This window comes from Passer domesticus, chromosome W (genome assembly GCF_036417665.1).
Source record: "Passer domesticus isolate bPasDom1 chromosome W, bPasDom1.hap1, whole genome shotgun sequence".
NCBI classification, from domain to species: domain Eukaryota; kingdom Metazoa; phylum Chordata; class Aves; order Passeriformes; family Passeridae; genus Passer; species Passer domesticus.
Genome location: NC_087511.1, coordinates 42,851,636 through 42,867,590, shown reverse-complemented (window position 1 = coordinate 42,867,590; position 15,955 = coordinate 42,851,636). Strand labels below are relative to the sequence as shown.

The following is a 15,955-nucleotide window of genomic DNA, read 5'->3' as shown; positions in this document are numbered from 1 at the left end:
ACTTCCTTATGAAAACTTGAAAAGATGTACCACTATCCCCACATTGGGAAGGGCCGTTTCTTGTTCTTTTAACTACAGATACAGCAGTGCGAACAGCAGAAAAAGGCTGGACTCATGCATCGAGGGTAAAGCGAGTGGAACCCCGAGCAGAGACACCAGAGTGGGAGGTTGTTTCACTTTTTCACTTCCTGGAGACTCGAAGCTCACACTGCACAAAGCTAATGACCAAGAACGACCTGATAAGATGTCAAGAGTCTGACTGTCCGTGCTATCCGTGCTATCCGTTCGCTCAGTTCAAGTGTCTGTATTGTAACGAATTGTTGGTGGTGCATTGCGAAAGGGGGATCCGACCAAGGGGTTTGTGTGATAAGTGTTTTGATAACGAAGTGTGTCTGACTAACCTGATCTTGACGCTCCTCACAGAACTGCGGGTGATTGAAGCAGACTCACTAGTGTGGTTTTGGCTTTTCCAAAATGGGGTAAGGGGAAAATTGCAATCTCGAGCCAAAGTCTTAGCAGTTGAGTGCCAGAGATTAAGCAAAGTACCTTGCAGTGCCTTCCTGGTAAAACTCACATGGTGGGGTGTGTTTAAATGGAGATACGTGGCTCGATCAGAATATGACCTCTAGAATATTCATTCCTGCTGCCAAGAAGACGGTCTTCCTCGCTGCTGGTGGCATCCCAGTGGGCATAGGTGGAGGCAGAGGAATGATAGTGGGAGTGGTGCTGATGAGCCTGAGTCTAGTCACGTGCCTCAGGACTAGCACTCAGGCCGAGAACCAGGCTAGCCTGGAACGGCGGGACCCCAACCACGAATGTGGAATTTGCACACTGATCCTCCCGGAAGGATGGGGTGAAGCAGAGTTTTCAGTCTACCTAACCTCAGGAGGAAGTGAACAAGGCACTGAAAGCAGGTATTGTTTTATTAATGGCACTCGGTTGGGGGTCTGTATTATAGAGGGAAAAGAAGTCTGCATACCGCAGAGGACCGCATCTAAGGAGGGTAAGTCAGAACACACGAGGCAAAAATGGAGTATTGATTCTATAAAGATACCCATCTGTGATAAATGTAATCGTACTGTTTGGACCGGGGGAAAGATGGAGTCAGTTTTTGTTGGATACTATCAGGTAAATAAGCTGTGCTGTGATAATGACCAATTAGAAATGTGTGCAATAGGGGGTAAGACTTATTGGGTGGGGAAGAATTTAAAATATGAAAATAAGCTTCCTCTTAAAAAGGAACCGGTTATCATCAATCTACTCGAGGATCATGATGACCGAGCTTGTCTACAATACGATAAAATCTTCTGCTTCTCTAAAAACAGGGAAGGGGTGGATCTGGAAAGCAAAATACAACAGGTTGCACAAGAACTGAAAAAACAAGAATCAGAAATAAGAAAACAAAGGGTAGAGCAAGAAAGGTTAAAAACTTTAAGCGAACAGTATGATCAATTGGAAAAACAATATAATGATTTTGGTTTACCCGCATCTGACAAAAATCGGTTCATAGATTTAATGCAAGAAATTATTACAGAGTTAGGTTTGTCAAATTGTTGGATTTTTGGGGGGCTGAAATCAGTGGAAAAATGGCCTTGGAAAGGTGAAGGGTTAACCCCAGAGCAATTACTAAAATGCGATAACACAAAAATCTCAAAATTAATACAACAACCTGAGGGATGGGTCTTGGACAAAGGAGTAATTGGGACGATTTGCATAAGTCGAGAGGGGAAGGAATATACCGAAGTGGTAGGGTATACTGTTGTGGTGTGATGTCAGGGCTTGCCTCCGTTCCCTGGGTTTCTCCCTGAAATTACTTTTCCCAGGTGGGCTGTCAATCACCTCTCCTTTTCCCCACCCTTGATCCCTGCTGGGCACTGTCTATCAACCCAGAAATTCCAAGAGGAGCGTCGAGGGATTGGGAGGTTCGAAGGATTCTCTCCACCCCCTGGGGGGCCATTGGCCCACCCAGGTGTCCCTCTCACCTGAGACTCCCTCCCCCTGTACCTGGTTGGTGCTCCCTGGGTCCCCTCCCCTGCCCCTCTCCCCAGGTAAAAGGGCAAGCAGACCACGAGGTCACGGTTCTGTTGGAGAGTTCTGGTGGGAGAGTTCAGTGGATTGTTGCAAGATTCAGAGGCCGTGCCACCAAAATAAAACTGGATTAAAAACTCTCCATCAGGACCCACTCCTTTCTTCACCTCGCCTTAAGGGTTTCTCCAGATCAGGAAGGCCTGAAGAGTGACCCCCTCAACAGCAAGCTCCAGCCCACAAGCACTGGAGTTCGGGGCATGCCCGGACTTGTCTCCACGTGCTCAGCTTGACCACAGGTACTGAATAGCGTCTCTGGGGAGAAAACTCCACAGGTGCCGCTATTTGGTCAGCAGCCGAGGCCAGACAGACCAAGGCAGTCCCGTCTGTAATATTGGTCAAACACCAATAGTATACCCCTTGCATCTCCACTCTAGCTGTAAATTAGGACACAAAAAGTAAAAACTGGCAGCCAGAGGCCCCTTTGGGGTATTGGAGTCAAGAAAAAGATAACAAATGTGAGTGGAGTGAGAAAATTGGGCTCTGTTGGAATAAAATGGCTGGGGCTAGCCCTTACCAATCCTTGACGGAACTAAGAGATTACTGGAATGGGCCAGGGAATGTGAATAGTAATTGGAAAGCACCTAACGGTATTTACTGGATTTGTGGAAAGAAAGCCTATAGCGAATTGCCTCGGAAATGGAAGGGGTCGTGCACTCTGGGACTGATTAGACCAGTTTTTTTTACCTTACCTCAATCAGAAAACAGCTACTTGGGGGCTCCCGCCAAAAGAGGGAGGTAAGAAAGAAATTTCCTATATTTGGGGGTAACCAAAAATGGGGGGAAGAGGAGTGTCGTGGTTTGACCAGGAAGTGAGTTTCTGGCAAAGTTGTGGTCAAAGCAATCACTGGCCAGATTTGAAAATTGGCATCTGGTGTGGCCACTGGGGCCTGGATACACCTCTGAGAACACACAGGGGTTAAAAGCAGAGGATTCCCAGAAGGACTCTCTCTTTTGAGTCCAGTCGGTGAGTTGATCTGACCTCTGACCCAGCTGTGTCTGGGTGGGGGAGGGGAGGCCATGCAGCCTGTGGGAAGGGAGGCCGGAGCCCCTGCAAGAGAGAGGGGTGCAGGAGATCTTGGATGTTTCGGGCAGCCCCCCGTCGGAACCCAAGACATCTCTCTGGATGCCCTGGATGTCTCAAAGCCCTGGCAGGGGCTCAGAGACCCTGGCAGGAAGACAAAGACACCTGGAAATTTGATCTCACATCATGGAGCAAATTGCCAACCTTATATGAAGAATTACAGGTCACAAAAGTTTAAGTAGCAGAATAATAGCAATCACAGGGTGAAGGGAAAAATTTTGGAGCACTGTACAGGGGGGTTTTTAACCTTGTACAGGGGTGTTTGGAATTCTGTACATGGGATCAGGGGTTCGAAGATGGAGGGATCTGGGCGTGCCCTGTCCTTCTTCTTTCTTCTCCCTGGCATCCATGTTCAGGAGGATGTTGGCATTCACAGATTGGTTTAGAGTAGAAAGTCACTGTCTAACATAGGTGATAGGTATTGGAACATAATTGTAAACATAGTATACGCAGTTTTTAGTATAAAAGACAGCACCAGTCCAAGAGGCGGAGAGTGTGCCTCGGACCGACCTGCAGAACAGACCTCAGCAGGCCAGACAGAAAATATTTTAGATAAAAAATAATAAAGAACCTTGAGAATGTGAGCCGAAGACTTCTCGACTCTTTCTTCGATGGCTGGGTTGGGAAAAAGAGACTTTTAACATACCTCGGGATCATCTCAACCAGAGAAAACCTGAGACTTCTAGTCTTAGCTGCACTTGTAAGTTTCTTCCCAATAAGTTGCTACCTGCCCCAGGCATTAATAAGATATCCCCCATCCAAATTTTAGTTTCCTCCTCAATGACCACATCTTTAATGACTGGAACTGTAAAACTTCCTCCTTTTGCCCCTGTTACTTTTACAGTGTCTTTGCTCACACTAAAACTTTTTGGAATATTTAACAGGCAGATGCATTCTGCCCCTGTGTCTACTACAAATTCCAATACTTCCTCTTGGGGACACACTTTCAAAATTATCACAGGCTTTAAAGATTTTCAGATGTTTTTCCTGCTTAGGACAGTTTTTTCTATAAGGCCCTTGGCCCCCACAGTAAAAACAGACATTTCTGGAATGCTCCTGAGACTTGGTTTGTATTGGGGTTCTAGTCTTTTTCTTCTGGATTAAACGGTTGGTTTTTTTTTACAAATAAATCCAGACCTTAACAAATCCAAACTTCTGCTTGGATATTTTGAAATGGTCAACAAGCTAATTCACAATTTCATCATGTAGTTTTTCCTCATCACTTTTTTATTTATCCTTTGGCAAATTATACATCTTTCAGTTGCTTGCTTTGCTACTCCAAAAATTCCAATGCACCCATAGTTCCTTTAAAAAAATGATCACACAAAGCTTGAGTACCCCAGTGGGTTTTCTGATGCATGTCTTCTAATATTCCCTAGTAAGCATTTTACAAACTAATTGTCTTCTATCAGGAAGTTTCTATTTCCCTGATTCATCTTGTTCACCACATATCTTGTTTAATTATTTTTTCTCTGCTTCCCTAAACTTTGGAATTTCCAATTTTTCTCATTTGGAATTAATATTAAGATAACTCTTTCAGCTCCATTTTCTTCTGCATCTTTAGATTCCCGATCTGCCAAATTGTTTCCTCTTATTTCAGTGATCTTAACTTTTTAGTGTTCTTTAATGGGTACTATAGCTATCTCTTCAGGTAATTTTGATGCCTCTAAAACTTCTAAAACAAGCCCCTTATGTACTAATCCTTTTCCTCTTGAATTAAGTAGTTCTCTTTCTTCTCAAATTTTTCCAAAGGTATGTACTACTCCAAAGGCATACCTTGAATCAGTATATATATATTTCCTTTCTTGTGTGCTAAATATTCCAGTGCTCTTTTAGAGCATATAATTCACAGGTTTGAGCTGACCAGTTGATGGTGATTTTCCTTTTTTCAATAGTTTGCATGTTTGCGGGTTTGGTTTGGTTTTTTTTGTTTGTTTGTTTGGGGTTTTTTTTTTTTTTGTTTGTTTTTGGTTTTTTTTTTCCATCAACTACTCCATATGCTGTATTTTCTCCTTTTGCAAGGAGTTGTATTTATGTTAGCTAACATATTTCCCAAAGGGCTGTCTTGGGGTATCTCTGCTAGTATGCTTTTATTCCCCCTTTTTCCTGTACCCAACTTACTGATTTTCTGTTCCATTTTCAAGACCTTATCTATTCATCCCCTGCCTCTGTTTCTCACTTTCACTAACAGCTTAAACACCGCTTTTCTTTCAACTACTCACACCCAAAAATAAAGAACCTTTTTCTCACACTACTCTGCAATACATACACATCCCCCCAAGGAGATATGGTAAAGCTTAAAATACACGATCTACATTACATATACTTTCATTCATCTACATTCACTCACTTTTATTTCTCATTCACTTTCACACATTCTTTCACACCCTCAGGACACAAAGCGGATCCCTGTCGCCAGGGAATCACGGGTCCGTGTGGCCCTGCCCTCGCCTTGGGGTTGGCCTCCGGGTTTCAGTATCGCTGGGCCTCCTGGAAGGGCCCTGACTCTGGTGTGCCTCCACTGCCAGTTCAGCTGTGAGGCTGTCTGCATGTCACTCACACTCTTTAGCCACGGCCCTCTCCACATGCCTGGGAGAACAATGGCCTGTTTGCAGGTCACTTATACTTTAGCCAGAGCCCCCACCTGCCCGGGGGATAATGGCTTATTTGTGGGTCTCACACACAACAAGACAACAACAAGGTACCTTTTACTTTCAAACTACCTATTACAATTTTAGGTGTTACTGGCCAGTCCTGGTGCTATTAGATATCACTCAATCCAACTGTTCTGTCCAACCCCAGATGCTCTTGGGCTAAATTTTTATCCCTCAATCTAGCTGTGTTGTCCAACCCTGGATGCTCTTGGAATGTAAATCCCTCAACCCAGCAGGTTTTTAGGGGCCCTGCTTCTCCCGCTTCCTAGTGGATTAGGCTAGGAAACTCTGCTCCCTTCCTTTGAGGGGTCCAACCCCTCCCTGAGACCCAGTCCCAGTTACCCTGGGGAATTCTCTCACTCCTTTTAACATTCACTTTGTCTCTTTACTGGCCATAAACTATGCTATGTAAGATACTTTTTTTTAAGAAAGGACCAGATAGCAGCCACAGGACACCTAAATCTTTCAGAGAAAAAGAATTTATTGTTCCCTTATCAGCAGAAAACTAACTTCTTCCTGCCTTGCTCAGATATGAAGACAACATGAGGATTAAGAGGAAGAAGTTGACAGTGACCAGACAGAATCCTGTGTTTGAATGGAATTTATGCATCATGTATGAGATGTATGAATATGCAACAGGCGATTGTTTTTAAGGGTTAATCCTCTGTCAAGGGGTGTCCTTTTTCAGGCTTGTGCTGCCCAGAAAAAGGTACCCGGACTGTCCATATCTCTTTGTTTTTATTGTCTCATATTGTCCTAATCTAAATTGTTCAAATTTTATTACTCTAATTATATTACAACTATAACCATTTTATTACTATTAAACTTTTAAAAATTTTAAAAACAAGTGATTGGTGTTTTTCACAGATTTTATATGTGTGGTGTTAAAATAACTTTGTTATAAAGATATAGTTTTTATTTCTCTTGTTAATTACGCTTAGACATAGTAGTGAAATAGCTGATATAAGTAAAATGCTTGCTTGGATGGGATAACATCCAATGAATATCTGCTACAGATATGCCAACTATCAGCACTCACAGTGTGGGCGGGGGCCAAAACTCAAGGTGGTGATAAAAAAGGAGTAAAACCACAACCAAGGAATACACATGTTCTAAAAAGGTGGCTCCAAGCAGGAGATAAGCTAAACAATACTTGGAACATGTAAACTAGTTTGAGGAAATGTTTACTATGCATAAGGGTTTATGAATATGCAACAGGCTGATGTAATGGAAAAGGTATTTAAGGGGTAGCTCAGAAGATAAGAGTGTGCTCTTGGCTGAGTGCCAAGATGCACCCAGTCATTTTTAACCATTTGTTTTATTTCTGTCTCCTTCTGTCTTTTTATTAAGCTTTTAAAATTTTTCAGGAGAGTGAATGTGTTTTTTCACACTCCCCCTCCGGTATTTAACAATGAAATGTTTGCACCTTATGTACCCACACCAGACCCCTCCTGCCAGGGGCTACGCGGTGGATCAGGGCGGCTCCAGCAATGCCACGGCTTCCCTGCTCTGAAGGCCTTGGCGTGCCCCCCCCCCTTCCCCCCCCCCCCTTCCCCCACGGCTGCAGCAGCTCCATCTGGGGCCCTGGCAGGATGCTCCGCAGCAGCAGTCCCAGCACGAGGAGGGCCCCGGTGCAGCCCAGTGAGAAATAGCTATTCACTTTTCATAAATTTAGAAAGGTTTATTAAACCTTATCAAAAATACAACAGAAGACTGAATAGAGAAAATGTTACGGTGCCGGGAGCAAAGGATTTTCCCCAACATGTGATCACCCACAAAATAGAGGTTTCACCTTTTAATCCTTTAGCCCCTCCCAAAATTCTGTCCATAGACTTGTTCTTCAATGTCCAGTGGTGGTGTTTACTTCCTCAAATCTTGATTGGAGGTCAGATGTCACCATAGTGACAAGCTGACCCTCCCAAATATCCCAACCCCGGCTGTCCCTTGAAAACAACGCAGGGGGCACAAAAACCCCTTTTCTTAACCTATATACATGATATTTGTCTGTTAATTGTGAGAGTCAATCATTGCATTACACATCTATCACAGCCCCCCGCCTGCTTCATCCTCACTGTGCTTCACCCAGCCACAGAAAGCAGTGGCAGCAGCAATAGATGGGCCCCGGTGGCTGCTCCACACTGTGTGCACCTGGTTCCACATGGGGCTGGGAGACATGGACACCTGCACCATGCCTTGGGGGGCCTGGGGGGCCCCTCAAGGGCTTCACAGCTCAATCCCTGAATGTTTTTCAAATAACTTTTTAAATAATGAAACTGAGTTAGTTATATTTTAAATTTGTTTCCAGTTTTCACAAAGAGAAGTCTGTAAGGAATGAGCATGCTAATTTACCAGCTGTCCTGGTTCAGGGGAAATTTGGGAGAAAACCCCCAAAGGGGCTCCTCTAGAAAAACAGATTCAATTGGGCCCTTCCCCCAACCGGTTCGGGAGAAAATACCTCATTGGAGAAAAGTGGGAAAAAACCCTGTTTATTAAACAATAAAACCCAAACAATATTAAACAATAAAACCTCTTGCTGCTCCAAAAAGAGATGACAAACTCAGAAAAGTCCCCTCCCCAGGTTGCAGCTTGGCTCACTCAGTTTCTTGTCAGTCCCTCTGGCACTGGAAATGCCACGGCCCAGACCCTCCCCAGTGGGGCACAGGTGCCAGCTGCCGGTGCTCTTCTGGGTGTTCAGTCCAGAGCAGGTTTGAACAGGTCCAAGAAAAAGAAAAACCACAGTCCAGGGAACTTCTTTGCCTCAACTAGATAAAACTAACTAAAAACAAAGGAGAGCTTTGTCCCGCTGTCTGTCCATCCGCAGACAACACAGTCCAGGAGCAGGAATGTGGAGGAGTGAGTCCAGTGTCTGAAAACAAACTGCGCACTTCTTCCCTCCCCCCTTCACTCTCTGGAACAAGTCTTAAAGGTGCAAAACTTATTATTCAGCATAAACAGAACAAGACAATTGGGGATAAAAGCATCATATAGTCAACCCAGGACACCTGCTTACATCAAAGCCTGTTAGAATGTGGGGATAGAGGAACATCGTGCATTTGTTTTAGCTCCTGCCTTACAGCAAGCCTCTAATACACATAAGAAAACAGGCCCCCACTGAAGGGCATTTGCAGAGAAATTGCCCCACTCGAAGGAAAGCATTGCAGCATAGCAGGGTGGTAGAAATGCTGCAACCTTCTTCAAAGTGTCTCCTTCAGAAGCCACTCGGAGTAAGGCTACGAGAAAAGTCTTCTCAAGTCCATGCACACACACACGCCACAGATAGCTCAGCGGAGGAAGGACAGGAAGGATCTTTGTATGATGTATTCCAGCGAAGGTTTATTGCATCCACGGTGCCAAAGGGATCAGGGACAAAGACCAGACCATGTGGTCTGCACAGCCTTAAGTATGGGGTCTGTGGCCAATGACCTGAGGTCACAGGGGCGGTGCAAAGGGCAGGGCAAAGGGCAGCAAGCAACCTGTAGGGGGGATGAGAGATGAATCATTGGGGTGGGCAGGGTCAACTGGCCAATGGGGAGGCAATCTAATGCAGATTGGCAGTAGTGCTGCAGAGCACCATGGGGCAAATCCTCTCTATCAGCCTAGGTGGGGAAAACTTTATGGTATGTGTTTCCAAGGCAATGCCCTGGAGATTTCACTGAGGGGGGAAGGATTCAGAGCATTCCACAGTAAAGGGAAGCACAGCTCCCAACCTGCCCTCCCCCCCTCCGAACCCCCACCCCCGTGTCCGCAATATAGAAAAAGTTACTACTGGAGTGAAGCCCATAAATCAAAATTTAATAAAGAAAGTAACCATCTCAACCAACCAGAGAATCGCCTGTCCTTGTGGCCCCCCCTCGTGTTTTGGGGTTGGCCGCCGGGCTTCAGTATCGCCAGGCCTCCTGGAAGGGCCCTGACTCTGGTGCCTCAGGTGCCAGTCACCTGTGAAGCTGTGTGTTACTCACACTCTTTAGCCACAGCCCTCTCCACACACCTGGGAGAACACACACATGTTCTGCCACAGACCCCACCTTTCCCACCTACCTGGGAAGTTGAGGTTGATTTTGTGTTTGACTCTCTCTCTCACATACAACAAGACAACAATAAGGTACCTTTTACTTTCAAATCACCGATTTCAATTTTAGGTGTTATTGGCCAGTCTCAGTGCTCTTGGATATCCCTCAATCCATCTGTGTTGTGCAACCCTGGATGCTCTTGGGCGTATCCTCAACCGGCAGAATTCTGCTCAACCCTGGATGCTCTTGGAATGTAAATCCCTCAACCCAGCAGGTTTTTTACGGGCCGCTCTTGTCCCATTTCCTAGTGGATTGGGCTAGGAAACTCTGCTCCCTTCCTCCGAGGGGTCCAATCCCTCTCTGAGACCCAGTCCCAGTTACCCTGCGGGATTGTCTCACTCCTTTTAACATTCACTTTGTCTCTTTAATGGCCGTTTTCCTTGTGGAAAGATGGAACCGCAGCATGGGAGACTCCACACTCGGGTAGAAGGTCTGGGACAACCAGGCTGCCTCTCATTCGCACACATTCATCCCCCCGTACCTTCCCCCCCCAAAAAAAAGTACTTACCAAGCCTTTTTCCTTTCCGGCTTCTTCATGCGCACTACTAGTCTTAGGGGGCCAATTACTGTGGTTTTAGAAAGGGAGCCTTTTCCCCTTTTCTTTGTTTTATTACATCCTATTGTCCACATAACCTGCTGGCTGTTGGTCACTCCAGGGGAACCAGAGCAAGGCTGCCAAATGGGGCAGGGCGCGCCTTCCTCATCCTGACTCTCCTAAGGCACCGGCAGCGAGGTGTTAACCATCCTCTGCTACCATAATTGTGAAAAATACCAATCACTTGTTTTTAAATTTTTTAAAAGTTTAATAGTAATAAAATGGTTATAACAATAATAATATAATTAGAGTAATAAAATTTGAACAATTTAGATGAGGACAATATGAGACAATAAAAACAAAGAGATACGGACAGTCTAGGTACCTTTTTCTGGGCAACACAAGCCCGAAAAAGGACACCCATTAACAGAGGATTAACCCTTAAAAACAATCGCCTGTTGCATATTCATACATCTCATACATGATGCATAAATTCCATTCAAACACAGGATTCTGTCTGGTCACTGTCAACTTCTTCCTCTTAATCCTCATGTTGTCTTCATGTCTGAGCAAGGCAGGAAGAAGTTAGTTTTCTGCTGATAAGGGAACAATAAATTCTTTTTCTCTGAAAGATTTAGGTGTCCTGTGGCTGCTATCTGGTGCGAGCCCTTTCTTAAAAAAAGTATCTTACATAGCATAGTTTCTATTTTAACATTATGTTATAACCTAAAACTGTATTTAACACACTACTTGAGAAAATTAATACAGCATAACTTTCTAACATAGCACATGTAATTTTAATTTTAATTTTAGTGAAAAGCCAATCATAAACTATGCATTTTTCACAAAATCCATTTTAATATTTGTGAAAAGCCAATATTATAATATGTATCTATAACAGGGAGCATCAGAGGTTGTACATACTGAGGGGGTTTCTTAGGTTGGTAATTGACCAGTATGACCAATAACATGGGAATATCTCCCCTTTTTGGGCTTCTTCCCTGCATTTCTCTATAAATGTTGGACGTGAATGAGACTGCAGCGGCAAATCCAGTAAAGGAATCGTAGGGTGAGAAGGATAACTAACATTTGAGCCATAGTGGAAAAGGCAGCAGCCACATTTTTTACAGGAGTCAAAGGAGGATAAAGATGAGGCTTTTTCTCAGGATCAGTAGGACTAGGATCAAAAGGATTGCCAGGTTCTGGAGAATACCTGTCTGCCAATTCAGCAGGCACTTCTGAATGAATGTTGCTAACACTCCAAATTTAAAATATCTGTTACAGAGTGCTCACAAACTTGCTCACCGGGCTGCAAAAATTTTAAAGAGGTATACAGAATTTTCCATGTAGTTAATGTATCATCAGTGACCGGTCGCTGTTGTTTTTTCTGTGCCTTTAACTCAACTCCTACTTTTTCCCACACTTTAGCATTGTAGGAACCAGGGGGGGGGTCCATTAGAATTGTTTTTCAACCCTACTAATAAAGCAGCTAACTTAACTGTCAGGGTTTTAAATCCCTAAATCCCTGTTCTTTTTAAATCCTTTGTAAAGTTTCTAAATAAAGCTTATGCTCATGGCACTTAGACTGTCCCATAGCTCCATGTTCACAGTCTCACCTGTCCAGCGGGTAGAGACGAGGGTCGAAGATCCCCTGCCACGCAGCTCAGTTCAAACGCAGCATCTCTGCTGGAGATTCACTGTTTGAGTCCCTTCATTGTTTGTGTCCCTATTTGGGTGCCATTTGTATTGACTAAGGCATGGACCCTGTTCTAAGTCAACAGAATTGCTTTATTAAGCCCTCACCACTATTTATCTTTTGTCGGTGTACAAGTTTAGGATCAAACTATGCAGCTGGTAATTAGGAGACTAACTAATCACACAAATCAATGGCAGAGCAGATGTTTCTTGCTCTTTTATTTTGGATACTTTCACACATCCCACACAGCCTCCACAGCCCAGTGTTTTGGGCCACTTAATTGAAACATTCTCACATAGGTATTTATGGCTGCAGATGATCTTTGGTATGCACTTTCTCATAGGAAAAAGGTGTTTGTTAAGGTTGACCAGAAGTAGCCACTTCCTCAATTTTGCTTCCCATTCAGGGTAGAGTTGACAGGACATGTTTGTGCTGCTCTGTTCCCATAAATAAGAAACCCATCCCAGTTCCATATACCAGCCCCTGGGTTGACTGACAGGGGCTTCGCCCAATCACATCTTTCCTAAATGTCCTGGTTTAGGGCAAATTTGGGAGAAAATCTCCAAAAGGGGCCCCTCCAGAAAGCAAACCCACACAGCCCCTCCTCCCAACCTGGTTTGGGAAGGATTCCTCAGAGACAAGTGGAAAGAACCTGTTTATTTAACAGGCAAAGCACTCCCCAGCACACAAAATGAACAATACCCGATGACAACACTCTTTCACTGCTCTGAAAAAGATGACAAATTCAGAAAGTCTCTCCTGGGAGTAGTCGCTCTGTTATCAGTCCCTCCAGCCCTGGGAATAGCTGCTGCAGGCCACAAGGTGCAAACTCAGTGTTTCCCAGGTCCCAGTCCAGAGCAGGTTCAAGTGGTTCCAAAAAAGGGAAAGGAAAAACAGTCCAGGGAAAAAATTCGGACAGCTTAGCTAAACTAACTAAAGAGCGGAAGCAAAAAGCAGGAGCAAAGCAGGAACAAAGCAGAAGCAAGAGCAAGAGCAAAGCAAAATGCCAAGCAAAAGCCTCATTATGTACTGCCCCGTCTCTGTGTCCCTCCAGCCATGGGGGAGCAGGCTGATAACAAAACCAAAACAAAACTTTGCTGTTCAGAGCCAGTCTTGAAGGCACAGAACATAATATCCAGCATAAACAGAACAGACAACTGGGGATACAAGCATCATAATGTCACCCTAGGACATTATTTCAGCATAATATAAAACAGTGCACAATATCGTGGTACCTATGTGAAAGCTAGCAATAGAAATAGTATTGATTGCAAGTTGAATGAAACTTACTACAGATACGACAATAATATACACCGATTCCTTCACTTGAACCCCTGGGAAGTAACCACGAAATAGGCATTCCCCACTCATGGGAGAAACTCCACACTTTTCCAGGGACATTTATAGGAAATTTCTGCTTTGTGGAAGTTTGGTGTGACTGTTATAGTTGTAAAGTGAATGTGGTCATCAGTCAGAAATTCAGCTTATCTTGTCAAATCACACTTCAAAAGATGTATATTGGCAGTTGGGAGATTCCAAACCAGTGCTAACCCCATGGTTCTGTCTAGAAAAAATTCATAATGCCAGAAGTTTATATCCAAAAAGGAGACAGAGGAATCCTGCAACTTTATTAGAATAAAGGGAGAAGCCATGGGACATTTCCCCTGGAATCTCTCAAACTGTTGGAGGATGAAGCCTCTTTTTTGTCATATTTTCCAGGCTGCATCACCCTCTCTCTTTCCCCACTGGCTGAGGTAGTTGACAGGTACAGACATCCCAAATCACCTACTACATGTTCCCCTTAATATCTACCCCCTTCCTTTCGTATCTCTGTTTTTCTTCTTCAAATTCAGGAATTTAATACGGCCTTGGTTAAGCCACATTCCTTGTCCATTAGTGTTGTGGTTTGACACTGGCCCAATGCCAGGCACCCATGAGAGTCGCTCATTCACCCTCCCCTGCCACAGCTGGGCAGAGGAGGGAAAAGGAAAAAAAGTTAATGAATGATTCCTCAGTTGACATAAGGACCAGGAGAAAACACTTCAAGGGCATAACAGGCTCAACTTAAAGTTGCAAAGTAAAATTTATTATTAACAGAATCAGCAGAGGATAATGAGAAGCAAAATAAGCCCTTACAACACCTTTCCCCCCTCCTAGCAACTCCCTCCTTCCCACTGACAGTGCAGGAGAGATAGAGCATTGGGGTTTGGTCAATTTATTACTTGAGATTTTCTTCCACTGCTATAGGAGAGGAGTCCTTTCTCTGTGTGATGTTGGGGTCCCTCCCACAGGAGACAGTTCTCTGTGAACCTTTCAGGCGTGGGTCCACTCTCACGAGGAGCAGCCATAGCCATACTGCACCTGCTACAGCCTGAATTCCCCCCATGTGCAGTCTTCCCAAAAACACTGCAATGTGGGTCTCTGTCCCTGGGGTGCAGTCCTCCAAGGACAGGCTGCTCCAGCTTGGAAGTAGGGACCCTCTCTCTCCACTGGGTCTTCCACTGGATCACAGCCTCCTCCAGGCATCCACCCGCTCCGGCATGGGCACCTCCCCCTGGGGGTGTGGGTGGATCTCTCTGCATCCCCTGTGGATACATGGGCTGCAGGTGTACAGCCTGCTTCACCGTGGTCTATCACCACAGCCTGCAGAGGAATCTTGGCTCCGGCATTGTAACAGTCTGAATAGCTGCTAGTATAGTCCAGGGTAAGGAAGTAAAAAGGATCTTTGCATAATATCCACAGATGTTTTATTCAGCCGCGCGATGAGATATTCAAGTCCCAACACCTACACGCAGAGGGTCTAGCTTACTCTCTGCAGGGGCCTGGGGCCTGACCCTGGTCTCGGGGCAGTACAAAGATAAGGACCAATCAGGGAATAGGGAAGGAGTGGCTCAGAGACATAGGAACAGACATAGGAACAAGGGAAGGAGCCAATGAGGTCTAACAGCTTTTTGAGGGAAGCTTCTTGTGTCTCCCTAGACCAGGGAATTCCCCCCCCCCAGGGTCTCCACAATTCCCTGTTTTTTATATTATTAAGAAAGCTTCTCTGAAGGATTAAATGAATCAACACAAAATGACAAAAACAATCAAAAGCGCACATAAGACAATTTTCAAAATGCAAACAATTCTGAGTCCCCAATGTCTAAACAGATTTTCTTAGAGCTGGCAGGAGGGATGCAGGGTTTTCTTAGCATGGTTTATTAGGAAACCGAGTCAGGAGAAGGTTCCTTCAGCAGGGACTGGTTCTCTGCCACCTGAGGCAGTGTTGTTGGCTGTAATTGGCTCTGTACGAGGTAGTGTAGGTGGTGGTCTGTCTGCTGGAAACTCCAAATAGAAATCATTAAGGAAAATATGGTTACTTTAGGGAAACTTTCCTTTCTTTCCCTCCCAATCACTCTCCCTCTGGTATCAAGAAGGAACTTTGGGGGAAGGGATTAGTGGAGGGAGGCCACGGAAATTGGGAAAAGGTGGTAGGAATTTGTGGGAACATAAAAAAGGGGTAATAGGACAATGGAAAGGCAAAGGGGAAAGTGGGAGGGGGGCAGGGAGGCCACAGGAATTGGGGAAGGGTATTAGAAGAAGTGGAACTTATCAGACTGGAAGGTTCTTTCATTATGGAGGTAAACTCTTAGATGGAGGATGGCTCATAGGTGATCTGTGCTCTTTCAGCTTTTAGGCTTCTGCTGGGGCTTGGTTGTGGGTTTTGGGTTTTATTTCCTTGGTAGGAGTGTGGAGGACATCCATGACGTGCATAATATTTCACAGGTTTGCAGTATGGTGCATGTTTACTACCTTGCACTGGAACTCCACTAGGTCCTGTCACATCGGCTG

The 15,955-nt window shown here is 44.7% G+C and overlaps 1 pseudogene; it reads right to left on the bottom strand.

Annotated features, from left to right (window-relative positions):
- The window catches only part of LOC135289058 (zinc finger protein 462-like), a 149,550-nt pseudogene that overhangs the window by 27,174 nt on the left and 106,421 nt on the right, over positions 1 to 15,955 (bottom strand).